At 44.2% G+C, this 24,837-nt stretch overlaps 1 protein-coding gene across 6 annotated transcripts in view; it reads right to left on the bottom strand.

Annotated features, from left to right (window-relative positions):
* ARHGEF10 (Rho guanine nucleotide exchange factor 10) overlaps positions 1 to 24,374 on the bottom strand; it is a 180,244-nt gene extending 155,870 nt beyond the window's left edge. For 2 of the 6 annotated variants that reach the window (XM_043542335.1, XM_043542339.1), the window contains exon 1: positions 24,196 to 24,322. The gene's annotated coding sequence lies outside the window, so the exon portion shown is untranslated. Of the gene's footprint in view, positions 1 to 24,047 lie in introns of all 6 variants that reach the window. The other 4 variants (XM_043542338.1, XM_043542336.1, XM_043542340.1 and 1 more) reach the window with 4 other exon arrangements.
* Positions 24,375 to 24,837: the final 463 nt, after the last annotated feature.

Below are 24,837 nucleotides of genomic sequence, written 5' to 3'. Positions count from 1 at the left end.
GTGTGTAGATCTAGCTGGTACGTACAAAATGTTCCTGAGTGTACTTGCCATACTGTTATAGATTTAGGAGGGAAGCTGCTGGCAGTCCCAAAGTATTCAGATAAGTCAGATAAGCATTCCCATTTCTACATGAAAGAAACACTCTTCTCAGTTGCTTTGCGTTTTACCCATCATTACTAATTCTCAATCAAGTCATAGATATTTATTAAGTCATTTGGTGCTTAAGGCTGAAGAGGTTTGACATCCATACACAACATCTATCCATTAAGAAGGAAGTGTGTTTTCCCTTAAAATATAAAGGAAACATTTCCCCACCCTGTCTCTCCTCAAACCTCTCTCACGCCCATATATTTCCGTGGAAAAGAAAGGCATGCTTATTAAATTTTCAAATGGTGTCATCAGGAATGCATTTTTTCCCCACCAAAATTACCATGTGAAATAAAGGAAGAGAGTTATGGTTACTTGATAGGGTTATTTTTCCATTTCTTTTTAGCTTGAGTAGTAACTGGAACTCACATTTCCAAAGATGAAACACATAATAACTAGTTACATCCTGAAGGTAAACCCTGTATCTCTGGATATTTTTTGTCAAATATGCTAAAAATGCTAACTAGAAGGCCTCCAACAGATTACTGTATGTTCTTTTCCATATATAGTATACATACAGCTTAATTCCAGTGGCTACAATAGTTTTTTAAATGATTTGTGTTCTCACAGCCAAATATTAGTAAAAATGTAAAGAATTAAGCTGAGGAAGTTTTTAATACCACTGCCATTTTGATATTTCTCATTAGAATTTATAGTGGTCTCTGTTTATCTAAGAAACAAGGTGGGTGAGGTAATATTACCTCACATGCCTTCTCTCTCTAATATCCTGGGACCGACACAGCTAAAACAACACTCTACTTAACTCTGATACTTACATAGTCCCCTTTGCCTTGATACCTGAGTACCTTGCAATCTTTAATCCCTCACAACACCTCTGTGAGGTAGGAAGTGCTCCATTGTACAGAGATGCAGAGAAACTCAGTGACTTGCCCCAAATCACACAGGAAGTCTGTGGCAGAGCAGGGACTTGGATCCACGTCTCCCAAATCCTAGGCTAGTACACTACCCACTGGACCCTGTAGTTATCAATAGAAGATGCAGCTGCTCGTGGAAGAATGTCTTATGACCCCGATAGATGTATCTTTACAATAATTTGACTTTCCTTCCACACATTAAAAATTTTGTTTTATGTTTTTGTGCAATTTGGATTTTGGATGCAGAGCCTGATGTTCCATCCATAGTCATACAAGAGAGATAGTCATTTGAACCCAAAATACACCCTCAGCAAAACAAACAATTCCCTCCCCACCTACCTAAGGCCAAACCATCTATAGTCATGGAACACCCCTTAAGCACCCACAGGTGGCAAAACCAAAAGCCATACTCTACATAAAAAACAAAACAACAACAACAAAAGGGCTAAGGACAGCAAGCCTTTTTTCCTGTGTTGTCTGGACATCCCAGGACAATGATTGCTCATTGAGAGAGTTCTCTGTCAACATAAGCAGAACCATCTGACAGGAAAGTGGAGCCAGAAAGCTACCAAGATGGTTTAAAGCAGCAGTTCTCAAACTGTGGGTCAGGACCCAAAGTGGGTCCCGACCCCGTTTTAATGGAGTCACGAGGGCTGGCATTAGACTTGCTCAGGCCCAGGGCCAAAAGTGAAGCCCAAGCCCCCCACCCGGGGCAACAAGGCTCGGACTTCGGCTTCAGCCGTGGGCGGTGGGGGTGAAGCCCTTAGGCTTCGGCTTTGGCTCCCCCATGCCCCCAGGGCAGCAGAGCTCAGGCTCAACCCTCTGGGGGTTGTGTAGTAATTTTTATGGTCTGAAGCAGGTCGTGGTGCAATGAAGTTTGAGAACTGTTGGTTTAAAGCAATAGGATGCTGGAATGATCTCCAAGTATAGCCTCCTATCACAAGGCAACAAGGTGGGAATTCCAACCCCAATTCAATCTAAAGCACTAGGCTTTGACCATGAAAGACACCCGGTGTGGCCTAAATTTCAGAGGTGCTGAGCACTTGCCCTTCATGCCTTAAGGTTTTATGAAGGCTAACTAACCTCTTTGTGAAAAGGTCTGATTTCCTGGTATTGAAAAGACTAAAACCCTGACAGCAGTAAGTGCTACTTGGCAGGGTAACAAAAACCCAACCATTTCAAGTCTTGCCCAAAGGGCACTGAAAGAAAGTCACCATTGCTTTCTGTGGACTAATTCCCTCGTAACTATGTCAGGATTATCACTGGTGAGTCCTCACGCTATCCAGTAGTACAGCTTAATGAACGTGTTTATCTTACTGCTTGAGAAAGCTCTCAAATTTTGGCATAACCTTGGCAGTGAGCTCCTACTGGGGTGCGGGATCTGGGGCTTGCCCCGCTCTGGCACTCCGGCGCTCCAGCCAGGGAGCAGGGTTGGGGGCCGCACCACTTAGCTCCCGGAAGCAGCGGCATGGCCCCCCTCCGGCTCCTACGCACTCCAATGGCGCCCTCAGGCGCTCCAATGGGAGCTGCAGGGGCAGTGCCTGCAGATGGGGCAGCGCCTGCGGATGAGGCAGCGTGCAGAGCCGCCTCACCGCGCCTCTGCATAGGAGCTGGAGAAGGGACATACCTCAATCGGCTTCTGGAAGCATCGGCAAGCACCGCTCGGAGCCTGCACCCCTGAGTCTCCCCACGCCCCAACCTCCTGCCCCAGCCCTGATTCCTCTCCCACCCTCCAAACCCCTTGATCCCAGCCCAGAGCACTGCCTACATCCCAAACTCCTCATCCCCAGCCCCACCCCAGAACCTGCATCCCCCAGCTGGAGCTTTCACCCCCCACCCCCCGTACCCCAGCCTGGAGCCCCCTCCCACACCCTGAACTCCTCATTTCTGGCCCCACCCCAGAGCCTGCACCCCAAGCCCTATTTTTTGAGTATTCATGGTCCATCATATAATTTCTATTCCCAGATGTGGGCCTCAGCCCAAAAAGATTGCCCACCCATGGTTTAATGTACCACCATTTTTCAGCTGGGAGTATGGTGTTTCTGTGCCCTGTGTGGGTTTCCAGCACAGGAAAATCCCTCCATATTGATTCTAGGCAAATAGATCATGTGAGAACTTCATAAAAAATCTCATCCAAAAACTTACTTGTGCAACAGAAGGAAGGCCACAGAAACAGGAGCTGTACAAGTGTCTCCAAAACTGTGAGGGGCAATCAGACACTCAACTACAGGACTGTCTCCTGCACAGCCCATTATACATCAAACTGCCAAGTTTTCCATCTCCACCAAAAGGGCCATTTCTACAAACTTGATAATGGCACAGACCATATTTTACACGGCAGCCCTTTAAAACACAGAGTGAATCACAGTTGCAGCCATAGCAAGATTCTTTATTGCTAAGGGTGCAACAGGTATGAGCTAGTAACCATACCCTAATTCATGAAAAGAGGGAAGCAGATTATTTTCCAATCAAGCCTGCCCCTTGGAGAGAGTGAGTGCTGTGCACGTGAGCTGTAGAATGACTGCTGTGAGACAGCTGGTAAGGCTATAAGAAAGGTTGTAGGGAGTGGGGCTGGGAAGGGAAGAATCTGCCCACACCAAGTATGTGAATGTCAAAGACACCATTGTGCCTACTCCAGCTATTGAACATGGTCTGGTTAATGACTAATTGTGAGCCTTGTTCACCCAACTATAAAACTCCCTCAGAGATAAATCTTGCTGTATAAAGTTTGGGGTTTGTTTGGTTTTGTTTCATTGTATTTTTTAATATCTCTAAAGTTGAAATTTCTGCAGAGAGAAAATAAATATTTCAAGCACAGTTTGTTCTCTATGTAAGGCCATAATTAGGAACCACGGATCCTGTGTATTAAAGCAAGATTCATGTTACAAAGACAGTGTCTACGAATGCATCCGATGAAGTGAGCTGTAGCTCACAAAAGCTTATGCTCAAATAAATTTGTTAGTCTCTAAGGTGCCACAGGTACTCCTTTTCTTTTTGCGAATACAGACTAACACGGCTGCTACTCTGAAACCTGTCTATGAAGGGTGACTTAAGCAGGCATTCAGACTGGGGCAGCTTTTTTCAACAGTGGGAGCCCTATAGCGAGAGTATATGAAGAATGAATCACAAAATTTTCATTCTTAATTGTTTTATTGATATTTGGATTGAATAACAAATATCTAACATATTAAAGGAAATACCAAGGGCTACAAAATAAAAACATTAATAAATTCAGGAATAGAACAAAATCCTTGTAAGAGAAGTTTCCCAAATCACCACAGGTGGAATGAATTAAAATAAGGAAAACACTTCCTTAGCAATATATGCATACAATAAGTATGAGACCTAATGTTTCAGTATCCAAGGTCCTACCCTGATCCCATTAAAATCAAAGGAACTATTGCTATTCACTCCAATGGCAGCGAGTAAACATTTTTCAGGAGATATTTTATACATAATTCAACTACCAGAAAACCCCTTCAAACCTTATTCTGCCACCTTTATACAAACACTGAGTAGCACCTTGCTTTAGGATAGATTATGGCATTGCAACGAGCCCTAAGCAATGAGCAATGCAGATTTTTTCTGTTCAAGGAGTGGACTGAGAACCATACTGAGGCTCAGATTCATACTTTGTTTCTTGGCTCCCCCCTTGCTCCAGTGGAAGATATTATCTGCAACGGCCCTGTGCCTGTTACAGATTACCTTCCCTAGTACTTCAGCTCATGTGATGGCTCATATGTTGGGGAAAAAGGAGAGGATCGAAGGCTCTGCCCACTCCCTGCTCACCTGTGTAGGAGAGACTGGAGCAATTCCATGGTCACTGTTATCTCTCACACACTGCTACCCATGAGAGGGGTAGGAAGTGCTGTGGATTATGGAATATTTATATCTCCTTACTGCCTTGTGTTGGCAGAAAAGATGGGCCAAAGCCTGGCCTTTTGTGAATGGCCTCATTGATTTCAGTGGGACTATTTATAAAGAAATAAATAATAAGCTCTTATATAGCGCTTTTCATCCCTTGATGCCGAGAGAGGTCACTTTCATTATCCCCAATTTACATAGGGGAAAGCGGAGGCACAGAGTGAAGAAATGACTTGCCCAAGGTCACACACCAGGCCGGAGGCAAAGGCTGGACTAGAACTCTGAGGACCAGTGTGGTGTTCTATCCACTAGGCCATGCTGTCTCTCAGAAATAAGGCACTACTCACCATCAACAGCAGCTGCAGAACTTGAACCCTAAATAAGTAGAATTCACGTTCCAGAAAAAAAAAAAGAAAAAAAACTAATCAAGTCATCCAGGTTACCATCGTCCCCCACCCCTATTTCATTCTCTACTTTCTACCCGAGGAGAGAGGATGGTCCAAAGGTTAAGGCACTGACCTACGACTTGACAGAATTGGGTGTCATGAGGATAACTCTATTAAAGATTGTGAGCTGATGGTGACCATATTAGTATTTAAAATAGCACAGATATCTATTTATCTGCCTAACCGAAACAAAGAGAAAAAAAGACTCTTGGCACCATGGAAGGTAAAAAAAGAGCAAACTTAGATCAGAAGCTCTTGTATGCAGGAACCATGGTTTTTGCCCCCCTCTGCTTCTACAGAACTTAGCGCAATAAGGCACATGGGACTTCTAGGTGTTACCTCAATACAAATAGTAAATAATAATACAAGAAATCTTCTCTTTTATCTAGTTATTCTCAGTTTGGTTTGAAACAAAAAGAGAAGTCTGAAAATTTAAACTCTTGAGGAAGAGTCAATAACTTTATATGTCTCTTTCAAATGAAAATAATTATTTGGAAAAATATAGATTATTTTCCAAACGTATTCAATGTTTTTCATCCTCCAAATGCTCTTGCTCTCAATACTTTGACGTCAAAGTACCAAAGTAACTAAATTGTTCTTGTAAAGATTTTCATTCTTAATTAGGTCAGAAAAATGCTTCACACCACACAAAACATTCCAATCACAATATGGATCTATGCACTATTTGACGGCATACATATTAAAAAGACATGATAAGTCAAAACTTATTTTTATTAGTATAAAAACCACATCAGAACCAAAATTAACATTAGCGTTTTCTGTTCTTTCACAAGTGACTTGCGATTGCTGTGAGAGAAAGAAAAAGTTCTGTTTTGAGAACAATTCTACTTCCCCAGCAAATCACCCAGTGACTCCAGAATTAAACTAGGCTTCCAGAATAAAACAAAATGAAAAAAAAAAAAGCGTATGGATACAATACATGAAATTTACTTATTTTTTTAAAACAAAAGGAAAATAAGTAAGGGCTTGCTCCAACCTCCCATTCAAGTCAATGTGAGTCACTGACTTTTATAAAGCAAGGATGAATTATCTTCTAATATATGTACGGAGGTTTCACTTGACTATTTCTGATGAGAGAGACAGAGAGAGAACGATACACTGAATTCACCAAAGGCCTAATTCTACTCCCATTGATTTTAGCAGATCAGGATCCAACTGAGGCAGTTAATGTAAATATTTACAGTTCTTTTGGATCTGATCGCCTTTGGAAAAACGAATTGTCTTGTTTCCTGTCAGGAAAAGTAATGTTGACTACATCTGAAAAATTACATAGTTCAATATTTTCAGCAGCCTCATTTAAAGAAAAACAAAAAACAACAACACAGGTCACTAAGAACATAATAAATAAAATCTCTCATTCTCCATAGCTCTAACAAAGAATCTGAAGTAAACAGGGAAGTGCTTTTGCAACTTAGTCCTACAAACAGGATTGGAATGTGGAATCCAGAAAACTATCAATAATTGCATTCACTCAATTATCTGTAATATTGAAATGTTATCCAAACAAATCAAAAATATTGTAGCAATGCAGACATAGTTTTTCTACTGTAACTAAAGCAAGGAAGAACACAAAAAGGAAATACTAGCATACAGTATATTGCATCTTCAAAAAGCTTTACAAATATTATTTTAAAATATTGGGACTTCTGCCCCTAACCCCGATACCAACAATCTTCATTTCTTAATTTACATGCAGATGGACCCAGTGGTGCGCTGGAGCCAGTTCGCGTGAACCAGCTGTTAAATTTAGAAGCAGTTTTAGAACCGGTTGTTAGGGCTCCCTGAGCTCCCAGCCGGGGGAGGGGGGGTGTGCTCCCCCAGCCCCTTCCCCACCTTCCCCCCTCTTGCAGAGCCTCAGCATGCCACACCGCCAGTGCCAGCGCTCTGGACCACTCCTGGGCAGCTCTGCAGCACCTGCCGCTTTGAGCAGCATGGTAAGGGGGTGGGGCTGCGAGCTCCAGCGGGCCACACAGCATCCATACATGCTGCCCTGAGCAGCATGGTAAGGGGGCTGGGCCAGGGCTGGGAGGAGGGGTTGGATAAGGAGCAGGGAGCGGTTGGAGAGGGAGGAGGTTGGGGGGGGGGGGGAGGCGGTCAGGGGATGGGGAATGGGGAGTGGGTTGGGTAGGCAGTCGCCGCCCCAGAAAGTCCCAGCCAGGCTGGGGCGTGGCTAGGGCAGTCCCCCAGGCCAAGGGGGCCCCAACTCGCAGCGCTAGAGAGGTGCATGGTGTAGGGCTTAGTGTTATAGAAGGGGGCTGTTGGAGACAGGGCCGGCTCTAGGCACCAGCAAAACAAGCAGGTGCTTGGGGTGGCACATTTCTAGGGGTGGCATTCCAGGGCCGGCCATGACGCCCCTAGAAATGTGCCCCCGACACCCCAGCTCGCCTCCGCTCCGCCTGCTCCCCTGAGCGTGCCGCCGCCACTCCGCTTCTCCTCACTCCCTCCCAGGCTTGCTGCACGCCAAACACCTGTTTGGCGCGGCAAGCCTGGGAAAGAGGGGGAAGAAGCCGAGCAACAGCGCGCACAGCGGAGGCGGCGGCGGAGCAGAGGTGAGCTGGGGCAGGGAGCAGTTCCTCTACCCCTCCCATTAGTTCCTGCACTCCCGGCCCACTCTTGCTCACCTCCGCTCCACCTGCTGCCCTGAATGAGCTGCCTCCCCCTTGCCTGAGAGGGGGAGAAGCGGAGCAGCGGCGTGTTCAGGGAAGCAGGCGGAGCGGAGGTGAGCCAGGGCAGGAGGTTGCAGGGGGGGAGCTGTAGGAAGCAATGGGTGGGGGGAGAAAATGCGGCATGCCCGGGGGAGGAGGCGGGGCGGGGCACAAAAAAAAGCAGGGGCAGCCAAAATTTTTTTTGCTTGGGGCAGCAAAAATCCTAGAGCCGGCCCTCATTGGAGAATGGGCTCAGTGCTAGAGGGGGGTGCATGGAGCAGTACCGTTTGGGGGGCGCGGGGCTATGGAAGGGTTGTGGGGCCCCTTGTCCTGTCTCAGGGCAGGGGCCACGCTGCAGCTGGTACCTACACTGAGCCGCCATCCGGGCAGCCACTCCGGGGCCCCGCGCGCTGAGGCTGATCCGATGCTAGCCGAGCTTCATGCTGCTTCCTGCCCAGCCCAGGAAACGCGACCGGCTGCGCTGGGCAGGGAGATCAGGCACCATGTGACTGGGAGCCGCGTAGGGCTGGTGAGCCAGGCCCCTGGCAGCAGCAGCAGCCGCCTCCTCTGCCCCAGGAGCTGGGCAGCGCCAGCTGGTGCCATGGCTGGGGGCTCCTTGGGCATGCTGGGGTGAGCCCCGCCCCAGTCTCTCCCGATCCTGCGCTGTGGGGCTGTCCAGCTCGGGGGCACTCACATCCCATGGTGGGGAGTCGGGCCGATGGCTGCCTGCAGGAAGCCGCCGCCCCACATGCCGGGAGCGACCCCTGGGGAGGGCAAGGGGGTAGGACAGAGGCACATCCCTTAAATCAGAACTTTTTATAGGTAACCGGTTGTTAAGATTCTGGCAGCTCATCACTGGATGGACCCAATGATTGGGTAGAGTCTTTTCCATATCTGACATCTATTATTTGATTCTTAAAAGTACAGTCACCAATGCCAATAGGCTTTTATTTGAACCACAGGTTGTTTGACCAACTGGTTTGCATCAAGAACAATTATATAAAATATAATAGTAAATGCAAAAAATTTGCTTTCCTGTAATATTAAGGTTGAGAAATTGAGCACCCAAAAAAAGTACGTAAACTACAAAGTTGAAAGCTCACAATTAAGTCTGGCCTATGAGAGAGAGAGAGAGAGACACACAGACACACATCCATGTTATACCTTGGGCTAGGTCAACAGCTTGTTTCATTCCTTTATGCCTTATTTCCTTATCTGTAAAATGAGATGATAATGTTTATCTTCCCTTGTAACGCATTTTGAGATCTATGGATGCATTTTCCACGTTTAATTACATAAGTGAAGGATGAAGGAAAATATGGTAACATCAGAGAATGTTTATAGTCTATTTTCTTAACTAGAAAATTTCAACTTAACTTTTTTATTCTTTGAACAGTCTTTCCAAAAGAGTAGAGAATAGAAACCAGGGCGAAAGTTTAATCTTGAACTTGGAACCAAATAGCACACATTCAGAGTTTAGTTCCAAGTAACAAGTACTGTACAATACAGTAAGTCACTGAAGCAGATTTTCCAAAAATAGGACTCCTATTCACTACCACTTCAACAGAACAAATTTCTTTTGGTCTGGTTAACTATTTACCCACGCACATGACATTCAGCTTAACTTTTCATGATTGAGCAGCTAATGTGTAGGACATGAATCACCATTATGCACTTATGCATTGCTTCCCACACTTTTGCTGATTCATGCAATTAAGAAAAAAAATGAATCCATGTTCTTATTTGGGACTGAGAAAGTCAGCAAAAACATTTTGCATTTCCCCAGTTAGCATCATTCATGTTCTTTAATAAAAAATAAAATAAAAATAAATAAAAATACTAGTCTTGCTTACTCAACCTGAAGTTCAAAAATACCATTCACTAAGTCTTTTACTTCTAATCATGTCAAGATTCCTTCTTATAAGAAAATGTATAATTGGTTTAATTCTGGATAGAAATTAAGGGCAAAATTCTCCTCTCAGAGATACACGACAGATCTTGACTCCAAGATTCTGCTCTTCCTCAGGACAGGAGCTTCCTACCAATACCCCTGGAGATAGAGCAGAATATTAGAGTCCTGATCCATTATATAGATCTGAGAAGGGAATTTTGCCCTAAACTGACTAGGGCATCTCCCTCCCTTCCTCATCATGTATGAAGAACATAATTACCACAATATGTCTGTACATTATATTAGTGATTCTCAAGCTGTGATCTGTGAACCACTGGTGGTTTTCCAGACATTTGCTGGTGGTCCACGAAAAGATGGCTTTCCTCCATTTTACACCCTCTAAATTACATTAACATACAGTTAGGATGCAGTAAGCACTTTCTCGATATTAATTTTCTATGAAAGCAATTGAAGTTATAACAGGGATGTTCTGTGAATAGGAATGGGAGAAGAAGACATCCATATGACAATCTCTGTGTCTATATGAGGTCCACACTAAGAAAAATTTGAGAAACCCTATACTACATCCATAACTTTGATCTTATTAAAATGTGCTGTATATCTAGCACAAACCTTATTAACTGACAAGCATCAAGAAAACAAATATACCTGGGGGTTTGGTAACAAAATAGGGATTACTTACTATAACTGGAAGTTCTTTGAGATGTGCGGTCCCTATCTGCATTCACACATGGGTCCGTGCGCTCCATGCACTTGAGTCCAGATATTGTTCAAAGCAGTGTCTGTTGACTAATACATGTGCAGTAGCTTCCTTTGTGCTCTCAACTGTGGGTATAAGAGGCAATGTGGGTCAACGTTTCTCCTGTTGCTCTTCTTACTGCAATCCAACAGGATCCAAAGCAGAGGGAAAGAAGGGCGGGTAGCGGAATGTGGATATGGACCACACATCTCAAAAAACATCTAGTTACAGTAAGGAGCCTCCATTTCTTCTTCGAGTGACAGTGCTTATGTATATTCCACATGTGGGTGACTGGCAAGCAGTGTTCAGACTAGAGATGGGTGCGAGGAACCCGGTAGCAGAAATGCCTGTAGTACTGCCGTTCCTAAGGTTGCATCTGCCATTGTAGTTTGAGTTAGAGCATAGTGTGTCGCAAACATGTGGACAGAGCTCCAAGTTGCTGCTCTGCAAATGTCCTGCAGTGGAACGTCCTAAAAGGATGTCATGAAGGCCATTTGTGTGTGTGTGAAGTAAGCTGTAAAATCCCCAAGGAGGAGGAATTTTTGCTATTTTGTAGCATTCTAAGATGCATCCCAAAACCCACTAAGAAATCTCTGTGAGGATATGGCTTGCCCATGCATTCTTTCTGCTACAGCAACAAGGCGTCTCAGAGATTTTTTTTAATGGGTTTGGCTCTTTGCAGGTAGAATGCACCTGACATCAATGGAATGAAGTTTCTTGTCTTCAGAAGAAGCATGGGGTTTCGGCAAAAACAGAGGCAAGTGTATTGCCTGATTGATGTGGAACTCAAACAATCCTGAGGAGGAATTTGGGATGTAACCTAGGGGAGACATTCTCTTTGTGGAATACTGTAAAAATGTCTGTCATCATGGCTCCTAGCTCATTGACCCTTCTGGCGAAAGCGATGGCCACTAAGAACTAGGGATGTAAATAACATAACATTTAAACTATTAAAATTTTACTGGTTAAACATTAGGCTCCACTGCCTCCCTAGGCGCCTGGGATCCTGCTGCCAGCCCCACGCAGAGCCCAGGGCCAGCAGCCAAGACCTCAGGGGTGGGGGGGGGGCAGCCAGGACCTGTGGCTTATTGGTTAATCGGTTAACATATTACATCCCTACTAAGAACGCCACCTTTATAGACGAGTGGGTCATAGCACATGTTGCCATAGGTTCTAAGGGTAGACATGCGAGTGCTGACAGAACAAGGTTAAACCTACACCTCAAAGGGACCTTAATGATGGGTGGAAATGTCCTGATCAAGCCCTTCATAAATTGCACAGTAGCCAGGAGTATTAAAGACAAAACGCCCTTCCAACAGAGAGAGGAAGGCACAAATCGCTGCTAGGTGCACCCCAGTGAAGGGCCAGACCAGAGGTCTTTAAGGAGACGAGATAGTCTAGGATAACTGGAATGCCCACAGAATCAAGCAAATGTTGTTGGCAATGTGTCAAGGCTGAAAAGCAGTGTCATTTAGCCCAGTAACATGCTCTGGTAGAATCTTTTCTACTTTGGTTAAGGATTTCCTAGGCAGGGGCAGAGCATACGCATTCTATTTCTGATAAGAATGGCTATACTGGGTCAGACCAAAGGTACTCGATACCCCTTGCCCTCATGATTATTAACCCCCTCAAAGAATTCTAGCAGATGGGTGGGGCATAATTTCCCTTTACAACAACCATGTTGACGCTTCCCCCAACAAATTATGTTCATCTGTGTCTGACAGTTCTAATCTTGACTATAGTTTCAATCAGTCTGCCCAATACAGTAATTGCCGGGGTCACCTCAGGAGCTCTTTTTAGAAATTAGCATCACATTAGCTATCCTCCAGTCATTTGGTACAGAAGCTCATTTAAATGATAGGTTACAGACTAGTAGTTTTGCTATTTCACATTTGAGAACTCTTGGGTGAATACCATCTGGTTTTGGTGACTTATTACTGTTTAATTTATCAATTTGTTCCAAAATCTCCTCTAATGACACCTTGTGATGCTCTGTACCTCGGGGGAACACCCAGCACCCCCATATTCATCCTTGTAAAATGATTGTGTGGTATCCAATGCAAAGTTTCTCATGTCAGGTGTCTTCAGAAGGCTCATGATGTACTGAGCATTGTTATTATGGTAATTGTTGTTACCGTAATGTTATAGGTTGCAATTTCTTGTATATAGTTATGAGTCTGAAAATGTGTCCTCATGGCTTTAAACAAGCCCAGGCAAAAACTCTCCAAGAGCAGAGGGGCAGTTCACACCTCATCAGGGCATGTATGGGACAAACCCAGCCCAGCCTCATAAGAACAAAGGACACTGGCATAGGCATCAACAAAGGATCTGTTGGACTCTCGAGTGAGTCACCCAACTTCCTTTGGTCAGTTTGGGACTAAGATGCAGTAATGCTCACCTGACTCAGAAAAGGAGGGTGGGGGGCAAAGCCAGGAGGGAAGAAAGAACATGATAAAAGGGAGAGATGTTTACCATGCTCTTCCTCTCTTTTCCAACTCCATCTACAGACATCACCACCAAGCGACTGAAGTGCTGATCAAAGGGGAGAGCCTGGCTGAACAGCAACCAGCCAGCCTGTGGTGAGAAGCATCTAAGTTTGTAAGGGCACTAGAAGTGTAAAGATCAGCTTAGAATGCATTTTGCTTTTGTTTCATTTGACCAAATCTGACTTGTTATGCTTTGATTTATAATCACTTAAAGTCTATCTTTCATAGTTAATATGTTTGGTTTGAAACGTGTCAGACTCCCCTTGGGATAACATGCCTGACACATATCAAATTTCTTTGTTAAATTGACAAACTCATAAAAGCGTGCAGCATCCAGCGGGCATAACGGGACACTACAAGACAGAAGTTCCTAAGGTTGTGTCTGGGATCGGAGGCATTGGCTAGTGTCATTCGCTTGCAAGTAGCTGGGAGCAGCTTCCATACTAGAGGCTGTGCGTGAACAGCCCAGGAGTGGGGGTTCTCACAGCAGAGCAGGGTAAGGCTGGCTCCCAGAGTCAAGGATTGGAGTGACCTAGCAGATCACTGGTCCAGATAACACAAGGGGAACATCACACAGCTGGATGCCCATCCAAAACCCAGGCTGGGAATTGCTTGATTTTCCTATCCTGGGTTAGGGGATCCTGAAATGGGCAAATCCCGATAGGTGGGTTTGCGGACATCGTTAGGAGTTCCGTGAACCAGAATTGTCTGGACCAGTAGGTTGCTAGGAGAAGGATGGGAGCTCTGTCACAACAGATCTTCTGTACAACTTGTTGTAATAGGGGGATGGAGGGAAAGGTGTATCTGAGGTCATCCATCCAAGAAAGCATCGTATTGAAAACTGCAGTCTTGGGCTCCCCTAGAGCAACACGTGGGAAGGTTTCTGATCATCTGGGATGCAAAGAGATCCCATAGCAGAGTTCCCCATTGTGCAAATACATTGGTTAGAGCTGTGGTCTGCAGGGAAGCTTCTGCAAAACTTGTCTGCCAGTGAGTTGTGAACACCCAGAAGGTACACAGCCTGTATCATAATGTGGCATCTGATACACAAATTCCGAAGTCTGACTGCTTCCAGGCAGATGGGACAAGATCTCGTTCCTCTGTTTGTTTGTTTATATAGACCACTGTAGTTATACTGTGACATCTGTACATGGAGTGAGGATATGAGAGGAAGGAAGGCCTTTCACACAAGATGGACCTCTTTCAGTTCCAGTAAGTTTATGTGTAGCCTGGCCTCTCTTGGGGTCCAGGTACCCTGAGCAATGTGGTAGTCCATATGAGCACCCCATGCTATAAGGGAGGTATCTGTCAAAATTGTGGCCCTTGATATGAGGGGCTGAAGGGAGTCCCCTCCATGACTTTGTTTGGGTTGGACCACCAACCATGGAAGGTGAGAACTCTTTTGGGAACAATATCAGAGGGGTAGTCATGTTCATCACCTCCTCATCAATTATTAGAAGTGGACCACATCCACCCTGATTGAATTGGTCCTGTCAACACTGGTTCTCCACTTGTAAGGTAATTCCCTTCTCTTCATGTGTCAGTATATTTATGCCTGTATCTGTAATTTTCACTCCATGCATCTGAAGTGGGTTTTGTACCCACAAAAGCTTATGCCCAAATAAATGTTAGTCTTTAAGATGCCACCGGACTCCATCACTGTTCCCAAAAACAACGAGGAGTCAATACGATCTCTATTTGGTTGATATGTTGAGTGGAGGCAAGCTTGAAGACACCGCAAGTGGAGTCACATAGGGGCATGTGGCCTAATAGAGAAAGACATCAGCACACTGTAGTTTGCGATTTGCGGGTGGCACAAGAGATCAGGTTGCTCATTGTGTAAAACCTGTCTTCAGGGAGAAATGCTCTCACAGAGACTGAGTCCAGCTGTGCTCCTATAAAAATTATGGGTGACAAAGCAGACTTTTCTTCTTTTATGCAAATGCCTAAGGTAACAAGAAGGAGCTGAAGAGATCAAGCTGCTGACATAACTTCTTGACAAGATTGGCCTACTGTTAGGATATAGATATTCAGGCCTGCCTCTAAAGGCCTATACTTTAAGAATTTAGGTATATGTTTACCATTTAGCTAGTAATAGAGGTATACAAGAAAGAATCTGTGTCATATCTGGGCTACTACCACAGTGAAAAATTTTGTTAAAACTCTGGGTGCCATGGCAAGCCCAAGGGAGCATGCAAAACTAGTAGTGCTTGTGTCCAAGCATGAAGCCCTGTGAGATGGGTGAATATTTATGTGGAAATATGAATTCGTGATGTCAAGAGCCATGAACCATATTGCCTCCTGAAGGGAGGGGACTATAGATGCCACCATAATTGTCCTGATTTTCAGCTTTTGAAGAAAGATGTTGAGTTGCATAGGTCAGGATGGGTCTCCACCCTCAGTGTTTTTTGGAATTAGGAAATATGAGGACTAGATCCTTCTCCCTTGGTACTGAGGCGGGATGCATTCTATCACATCTGGCTTTAAAAGGATTCAATTTCCTGTTGAACAATTGATGAGAGTGGTACCCTAAGGGAGGATAGGGAAGGTGGTTTGTGAGGAGGGAAGGAAAAACCTCTATGAAGTAGCCCTGATGGATAATCTCCAGGATCCAACTGTCTTTGGTGATCTTGTTCCAGCTGGGTGAAGAAAGTAAGACAGCCTCCAAAGATGACAGGAAAGAAAGTAGGTGGCAACAATGGTGGCACATGGGTTTCAATCAGCATGTCAAAAGTGGCCCTTGGCCTGTAGTTGGGAATAAGCAGAAGCTGTGGCAGTAGAGGGAGCCAAGAAACAGGACCTTTGAATCCTCGGTCATTTATATGGAGGCTCAAGTGGACGCTGGTTAGGGTGACCAGGATGTTCCGATTTTATAGTGACAGTCCCAATATTCAGGGCTTTGTCTTATACAGGTGCCTATTATTTCCTCACCCTCATCCCGATTTTTCACACTTGCTATCTGGTCACCCTAACACTGGTAATATGGACAGTGTGAAGTGAGGTGGTTGTAGTCTAAAGGACTCTCTCTGGTGTTTCCTTCTGGGGACTAGAGCATAAATCCCCTGAGATCACAGAGTGGCTCGAGTCCTTCAGAGAATGAAAGGATTCATCTGTCTTTTCATTAAGAAGGTTGAACTCAAAGGGAATGTGTTGGATGGTGTTTTGGACCTCTCTAGGAAAGCCCGACAACCGAGGCGTGAGTCCCTTCACTTCTGGATGCCGTATCTGCAGCATCTATGGCAGCCTGGAGAGCCACCTAAGCTACTAAGCTCCCCTCATCCAGAAAAGACTGGAATTGGACTCAGTCTTCCACGTGAAGTTTGTCTCTAAAGGCCACGATCCTGACGTAGGTGCTGAAATCACATGAGCTCTTTCCATAGCTGCCGGTACCACCAGAGAGTTAGGAGCAGGATGGGAAAACGAGAAGTCAGCTTCTTTGGCAGGAACAAAACAACGTCTTTTTGCTGTACGGACACAAGATGCTGGTTTGTGCCAAACCACTCTGGCTGGTACTAATGTGGCCTTATGAATTGGAAGGGGCCACACCAGTTAGTCCCTGTGGTTGCAAAATGTCCAAGAGCCGGTGTTGAAGGTTCTGGACCTCTTTTAATGGATGTGTAGATCATTAGCAACCCTTTGGAACAGCTCCTGGTACTGATGCTGGTCTTCCAGTGAAGAACACAATGAAGGAGCGATGGTATCATCCAAAGATTATGAGAAAGCCCCTACTGGAACCGTTACTACTGGCAGAACTGGTTCTGGCTCTTCTTCCTCGTACACCTATGGAACTGGCTTGTGAGAAGGGAAAGAGCAGTATGACTCCTGAGAGGGGTCTGCGTGCCTGCCATATGAGCTCCAAAGGCCCCGATAAGGCCAGGAGGAAGGGTCCATTGGTCATGGTGATCCTAAGGGAATCAGTACCTGCTGTTCATGTCGGGGGGTCATATCTGGAGAGATGGTAAGTACAGCCTTTGAACTGTCTGTCAGGGTTCCTGTGCCTTTGCAGAGATACGGTGCAACTATCTCTTCTGACTCCTCAGATTCCAAAGGATGGTTCCATCGGTAGCAGTGGTACTGTTGGTACCAGGGTGCTCCTGCCCGATGAATGGAGATGGAACTGTTCCTGAGAAACCAGTAACGATGCCTCCTCCAGACTAAGGAAGTCCCTCAGGAGGGAAGGGCCTGAAAGGAGTGGAGATTGCAAGTAGGGGAGGAATATATCCCCCGGTGTTACAAAGGTCTCCATACAGCCCCAAGTCCAGGGAGTTCCAGCAGAGATGCCTGAAGGATGCAGCTTGTTTGTCACAGCCAAACAGTTTTTGGATAAATGAGGTGGCACCGATGAGGAGTCCAGATCTGTATTCATAGATGGCACTGGCAAACGTCTGTCTTTCTGCTTTGGTACTGCAGTCACCACCAGAATTAGAGATCCCTTTTTTTAACATGCCTTGCTCTCCAGCCTGGGGCTCTTCAGCAGATCTGGTTCTATGGGTACAATATGTGACAGCTCAGGGAGGAAACACATTTCTTCTGGACAGTCCTCTGTGGGGATCTGTCCCTGCACCCATTAGAGTACCCCTTACTCTCGTGGGGAGCCTTGTAGTAGGAGTCCTTGGGCTTTGGTGGTAAAGGCTCCGCTCCAAGGCTCGTGCTTGGAGGGGCATGGCTGGTCAGTTGAGGCCAATGTACGGGGGGACAAGGTCTCCTGGCCCACGTCAGAGTGGGGGCTCATAGCAACTTTTTTTAGTTAGCGCTCTTGAGCCTCTCTAGTTCTGGGTGGAAAGAATAGACATATACTGCACTTTTCAGAGATATATGCCTCACTCTGTTAGTATAGGCACCATTGATGCTCATCAGTGACGGAGAAGGAGCAAGGGCAGGAGACCATTCTTGCATCTTGGGACTCTGGGCATAGTTCCAGAGCGGGGAGGATTTTCCGATGGCAGGGAAGGGGAAAGGGAACCATCCTATACTAATTAACTAACTACAACTACTAAGCTAAGATATAAAACTATTTACAAAAATTTTACTTTACAAATTATGCATGGAGTGAAGGACAATTCCTACTCAGGCCACGAAGCAGTAAAAACGAACTGGAGAGCTGTTGATCTGCACTGCCTCTTATGCCCTCAGTCACTGGGGAGCATGAAGGAAACGACTGCACATGTGTGGGTCAAAGTACACTGCTTTGAAGAATTTCCAGACTTGGGTGCATAACATGCATATGGAATACATACAGGGACCATCACTTGATGAACTTAAAATTCTGTGAGCCCATGTGTACATTTTTCAGTAATCTGACTATACATCTACAACACAGCCTTAAAAACACCCATTCTCTATGTATGCTCTTTAAAAAAATGCGTGGAACACTCATTAGTACCGCTATCATTGGGTTACAGGGTTACTGACTAACTTGAAAATGGTAAAAATTCAGAGTAAGAGACATTTACATTTTCATTCATAGTCGTTAATTTAACAGTGTCCATCTTCCATATGAAGCAGTCACACGGGACAATTGCTCCAGGGCACAACAAAACAGGAGCTAGACTTGAGAAAAGGCACATGTGGCCAGACAAGACTAAGGTGCACTTTCAAAAGTGTTCTTAATTAACAAGTGCATTAGAAGGGTTCTGGAGTCGCTTATGCAATTTTAACCTGGAACTGCCACTGGAAACTATTTATTTTAAAATAAATCTGAGACTGTCTAAAGCAAAATAGAAACGGTGTGTGAGAAACAGAATGAAAAATCTCTTCCTCCAAGTGTAGCGATGAAGTAAGGCATGAATTCCACAAAACCAATTACTTCAGCACATACAGTGCCCTCAGTTTTGTAGGAATGAAAAATATTTGAATAATCCAGTTGATTGTAGCTCTGAATAAGAGACTTTTTTTAAAAACAGAAAGATCTCATCAAAATACCTTCATATCGAGATTATGTAATTTGGCTTACGCACTTCAGAACACAGTGTTAATGAAAATTGATCTCTATAAAAATCAGATTAGAGGCAGATAATTTTTCTACAAACACTAGAAAAGTTCTGTCTACTTCATTATAGAAAGACACTAGCCTTTCCATAGCTAAGGTTGTAAGCAATTTTCTGTTATAAGATTGTTTAACATAAGTACATACTATTAAGCTCCAGTGAGTATTATCATGCTTTATTTAGCTTTTTAAATATTTACAAGCCATATAGGGGCTCCAACAGGACCAAAATTCACAACAGGAGCATGTGTGGTGTTTATATTACACACCATTCATACTTGATGATGCACAGGTAAATACCATCAATGTCTGAAGATCAATAACTAAAGTGTCCTGGGAGGGAAAAATTCAAAACAAGCATTTACAACAGAAGGAAATTTCCAGAGGAAAAAACCTGTTAAAATGGATTTAAGGATGAAATACACACCAATAAATGTAAGGGTGGAAAAACCCAACGTTTTAAAAGAACATTACAGTTTTAAAAATCTAATCTTAGAAAGTCAGGAAACTGAAAACTAAGGTTAGACATAAATATAAAAGCTTGGAAGTATGGCAATACAGAGTTAAAATAGCCAAAACAACTGTAACTCTGTCCCTATATCCTTATCACAGTGTGGGCCATCCTTATAACATAGACACGGGTCTAGGATAAGTATTTAAACTATTGGGCCTGATCTTTAGCTAGTGTTAATTGACATAGGGTCATTGAAGTGAGAGAGGCTACACTGATTTACACCAACTAAGAATTTGGCCTCTTTTCTATTTTTAAAAATGATTAACAATGAAAATGTAATATAAGGGATGTATGTCAGCTCCTCTAGGTCACAGGGTGTCTAGTCAGCTTCCAGGAGAGTTACTTTGGGGTATATGCAAAAAGAACAGGAGTACCTGTGGCACCTTAGAGACTAACAAATGTATTAGAGCATAAGCTTTCACAGGCTACAGCCCACTTCATCGGATGCACAGAATGGAACATATAGTAAGAAGATATATGTATACACATACAGATAAGTTGGAAGTTGCCATACAAACTGTGACAGGCTAATTAATTAAGATGAGCTATCATCAGCGGGAGAAAAAAAACTTTTGTAGTGATAATCAAGATGGCCCATTTAGACAGTTGACAAGAAGGTGTGAGGATACTTAACTTAAGGAAATAGATTCAATATGTGTAATGACCCAGCCACTCCCAGTCTCTATTCAAACCCAGGTTAATGGTATCTAGTTTGCATATTAATTCAAGCCCAGCAGTTTCTCATAGGAATTTGTTTTTGAAGCTTTTCTGTTGCAAAATTGCCACCCTTAAATCTTTTACTGAGTGGCCAGAGAGGCTGAAGTGTTCTCCTACCGGTTTTTGAATGTTATGATTCCTGATGTCAGATTAGTGTCCATTTATTCTTTTGCGTAGAGACTGTCCAGTTTGGCCAATGTACATGGCAGAGAGGCATTGCTGGCACATGATGGCATATATCACATTGGTAGATGTGCAGGTGAACGAGCCCCTGAGGTAGAGTGGGAGGGGTCCGGGTACCTACCGGTTATTGGGTGGTAGAATCGCAGACCAATCTCACAAAAGTAAGTATATTGCTTGTGGAGAGGAGGTGAATGGGGTAGCCTGGTCTTTGCAGCTTAGAGTAGAATTGTGGATAGCAGAGCATTGGATACCCGTAACTTATGTTGGTTTTAATGGAAGTTGAGGTCATGTAGCATCTTGCAGGGGGCACTTAGCACCTTGCAGGATCAAGCTCTAAATTATTTTATGATAAGACTAAAACAAAGCATTTTTTAAAAAACTACCTTCCTTTCCATAGCTGGGCTGCTCATTCCATTTGCTAGTTTTCCCCTCTCCTCCCTTACATCTTGAGGAAATCCCAAGATTTCAGTATAATACAAATGCAGGCTATAACTGTGCTCAGATTTTACTTTAAACCTTGGAGTCAGTCCACTGAAATAACTTTTGAATGAAGGCTATTTGGTTTTGCTTTAAGAGTCAATGATTCAATTATACCAGGGATTGCTTTACACATTTTTGAGTTGTGAAACAATTAGCAAGATTACGGGTAGAACATTTAAATAGAATACCTCTAGTTCTACCAAGGAACTGTAGAAGGAACCAAGGTACCATTTAAGATATCAAAGGTAACTTGGAATTCAATTACAGACTTATTTTTTAAAAAATATGCTATATATTGTGCGTGTACACATGAAAAAGAATATCCACAGATATTTGCTTACAGAGAAAACCGTGTGTTGTACTGCTGTGCTAACCTCTACTTTAAAAATGTTAAACTCCTGTTCATACAACCTTCACAAATATCAAATGTCAAGTTGGTGTCTAAAGAACTACTGTCCTTGACCAGCTACACATGTAAACACTTCATGGGCTACTGAGCCTGGGGGTGGAATGGGATAAGATGCATTAAACTGAACAATGCCTGAAGTCATATAATCAAAGCTAAGATCAAACAGATCACCCAAGTGAAAAGAATGAAGGGGCTGATACAGAGGAGAAAGCAGCTGAATGAGCAGAACTCTCCTGGAAGTGGCTGACTACAATGGCACCTCTCAGGATCAGGCAGGAAATACATATACTATGCGTCCAAAAACGGAAAATGCAGGACTTTGGTTTTACTGCAGAAAGCATGGTTCATCAGGGTTTACTAAAAACAAGAGAGGCTTCTGGGAAAATATCCCATTTCTTTACAAGAATAAGTTGTTTATAGTTATGACATTTTCCTATTCCATTAATAAAACGGATTTATGCCAGAAGAGGAAAAATCATTTTTAGTAGAACAGTGAAATTAAGAAGCATCAAATTTAAAACAGGTAAAAGGAAATACGTTTTTATACCTAGCTTGATTCACCTCTGGAGCATGCTGCCACAAGATACTGAGGCCAAGATCTTAGTAGGATTCATAAGCAGTACTGAATAAAACCATTCACAGTTGTACTGAGGTAAATTTATGAGGGATATAAAGACTCATGCCGCAGGGTCCAAGCCAAGTACTAACTGATCAGGGTAGGAAGAAACTTTTCCTATGGGCAAGTTATTCCCTAACTGTCTATTCCCAAGCTCGTGATACTGGCCACTGCTGAAGTCACTGTATTGAATTAGATGGACCATAGTCCAATCTAATACTGGAAGAGAAAGGCATCTTCTGTAAAGCACATGTTCTGAGATCACACACTCTATGGGACTGCTTCTGTATCCAAAAATTTCAACTACAAAGAAAAACAAGATTATATACTGTGTGTTGCAGTGCTGTTGTAGCTGTGTTGATCCCAGGGAGGAAATACTCTCTCACATCATCTACCTTGTCTCTCTTATATACTGTATATGGAAGAAATTGTTTGACCATATTATAACTATACATATTTGTCATTAGTTTTACATAACTTCATTGATTTCAATTTCCTATCAAAAAGCCAATGTTGGACAAGTACATTGTTAAATAAAATAAGTGAGCCTAAAGTGATACAATGTCCTTGAAATTATTTTTGTTTTTATTAATCACTCCCATGTGACTTGTGGGTGCCACTCTGAAAACTGGGCAGAACCCCAAAGTTGGAGAATATATATTTTCTGCTAATAAATCTAAGCATACACATTTAACTGCATCTTGAGCACTTGCTACCTTACAGCTGAAAATCAGTGAAAATAGTTTCTTTTGTGTTCTTATCATATATCAGAAATATTACTAGTCTGGAAAAGTAGTATATGCCATCATTGCTCACCTATTTTTGCTGGTAAAACATGTCCTAATAGAAACAAACACAAGAAAGTAACAATACAAACAAATTTTCTCCTACTCCTTCACACGCACTGGTGATTTTTTTAGAAATAACTTTAACCCTGCTGTCCACAACCCAGAAGATTTGTAATTATTTCTCTGTTATATTTTTTTTACACCACAAGTCAACTGGGGTACACATGAATTCTAGCTCACTGGAAATTTTAAGCACAATATAAGAAATTCAGAGAAACTACAATTTTAGGGACATGAAAATACTCTCTGGCCCAATGTGCTTGACCTTTTAAAAATGGACAAAAGAAAAAAAGGTGCCAAAACATAAATGAGCAGTCTTTAAAACTGCATGAAAAATTTAACTCCCGAATGGAGAAAAATCTCCGTTGAAAGATATGGGGGACGCCACACATCTACCTGTCTGCCAATCATCCTACAGCTCACAAATACTTTCTCTCTGGGAAAGTTTATTAAAAGAAGAAGAAAAAAAAAAACATCTTCAACCTGATTTCAAAAGGGCTGGGTTTTTCATTTCTACAGAAAAAGGTGATCGTTCTTCTCTAAAGACTTAACTTAGGAGGTTATCCCCAGCACTCCAGTGTCAGAGAAGCACTATTTATTTACATATTCAAAAAATAAAAAACAGATGATTTGCTAGGAATTAAATATACAAAATACCCTGCACTCAGACAAAGCAGGACTTATGTTTTTTTTCTTTTTTAAACAGAACCGATGAGAGCAGAAGAACACTAACGTGCAATGTGTTTGTAGTTTGGTGTTCTTCTTGTGCGTGCCCATCCTGAAGGCAACTCTGCCCCCCAGTTATTTTAGAATCCACAAGAGGCGACACACACAGACCCACAATCCATGATTTAAGACACACTCACTTGTCCACGAAGCAATGCAAGCGCAAGGCTTCCATTACAACAAGCTTTAAACTTTTCCACGCAAGGGGAGAGAGCATGTGTGTAGTTGGGGGGGGCAGGACCTCAGACATCCATCTTCAAGGGGATGCCATCCTGCCTGCAAAATACGTTAGTTTCCCTCTTCAGACACGTCACTAAACTTTCTCCCTGCCCCCCTCCCCCAAATCTGACACCCACCCCCGCCCCGGCGTACAGAGCTGCCTCCCCTGAGCTGCCCACCCACGCGAAGAGAGCCGGTCGCGGGCAGCACTCACCATCCGAGACGCACCGAGAGCTGCGGCTTATTCTGAAAGCCGCCCGTTTCCTTGCGCCTTTGGAGCCCCCGCAGCCCCCTCCTCACCGCGGCGGCTGCGGGACCAATGGTCTCGCTCGCCCCTTTTTAAAACATATCAAATGTCTCACAGCGCAGCACCACCCAGCCCGCCGCGCAACCCTGGGACTAGCCTCCCCACGATTGGAGGGGCGGGGGAGCCCTTCCGCCGCCCGGTTGGCTCCTTCTCCTGCCAGTCTCCGATCCGCCGCTGGAAGGGGCGGGGACGGCAGCAGACCGGCCTCTCTCTCTCCCTCCGCCGGCGCTAGACACCCCATTCCTGCAGGGGCACGTGACCCGCCTGGGTGCCCCGCGGCGCACAGCTGGGCAGGGAGGCAGCTGTCAACGTCTCCGGCCCGCCCGCTGCCGAGCTGGGGGGCGCCTTCCGCCCAGGCGGCCGGCTTCTCCGGGGCGTTTCGTCCCCGCGGAGCCTGGAGCTGAGCAGGGCGAAAGCGTCAGCCGCGGACCTGCAAAGCCTCAATCATTCGGCAAGAGACACCGCGGTTGTTAACGATGCTGTTGTGGAAATCGAGGCACCCCCCGCCCACCCATCCAGGCAAGAAAGGGTGATGTCTGGCTGGGAAGTTATTGAAATCAGAGCCAGAGACGGTATCCTGGGTGGTTTGTGTTCTTTGGAAACACGGCACAGCGATGCACTGGTCACCGTGCTCAGCAGCTTCAAGGATTTTAGTAGCAGTTCGACATTTAGGCCAGAATCTGAACTTTTGACCAGC

The sequence above is a fragment of the Chelonia mydas genome, chromosome 3 (assembly GCF_015237465.2).
Source record: "Chelonia mydas isolate rCheMyd1 chromosome 3, rCheMyd1.pri.v2, whole genome shotgun sequence".
NCBI classification, from domain to species: Eukaryota; Metazoa; Chordata; order Testudines; family Cheloniidae; genus Chelonia; species Chelonia mydas.
The sequence above is the reverse complement of the archived record's forward strand: the minus strand, read 5'-3'. Positions and strand labels throughout refer to the sequence as shown.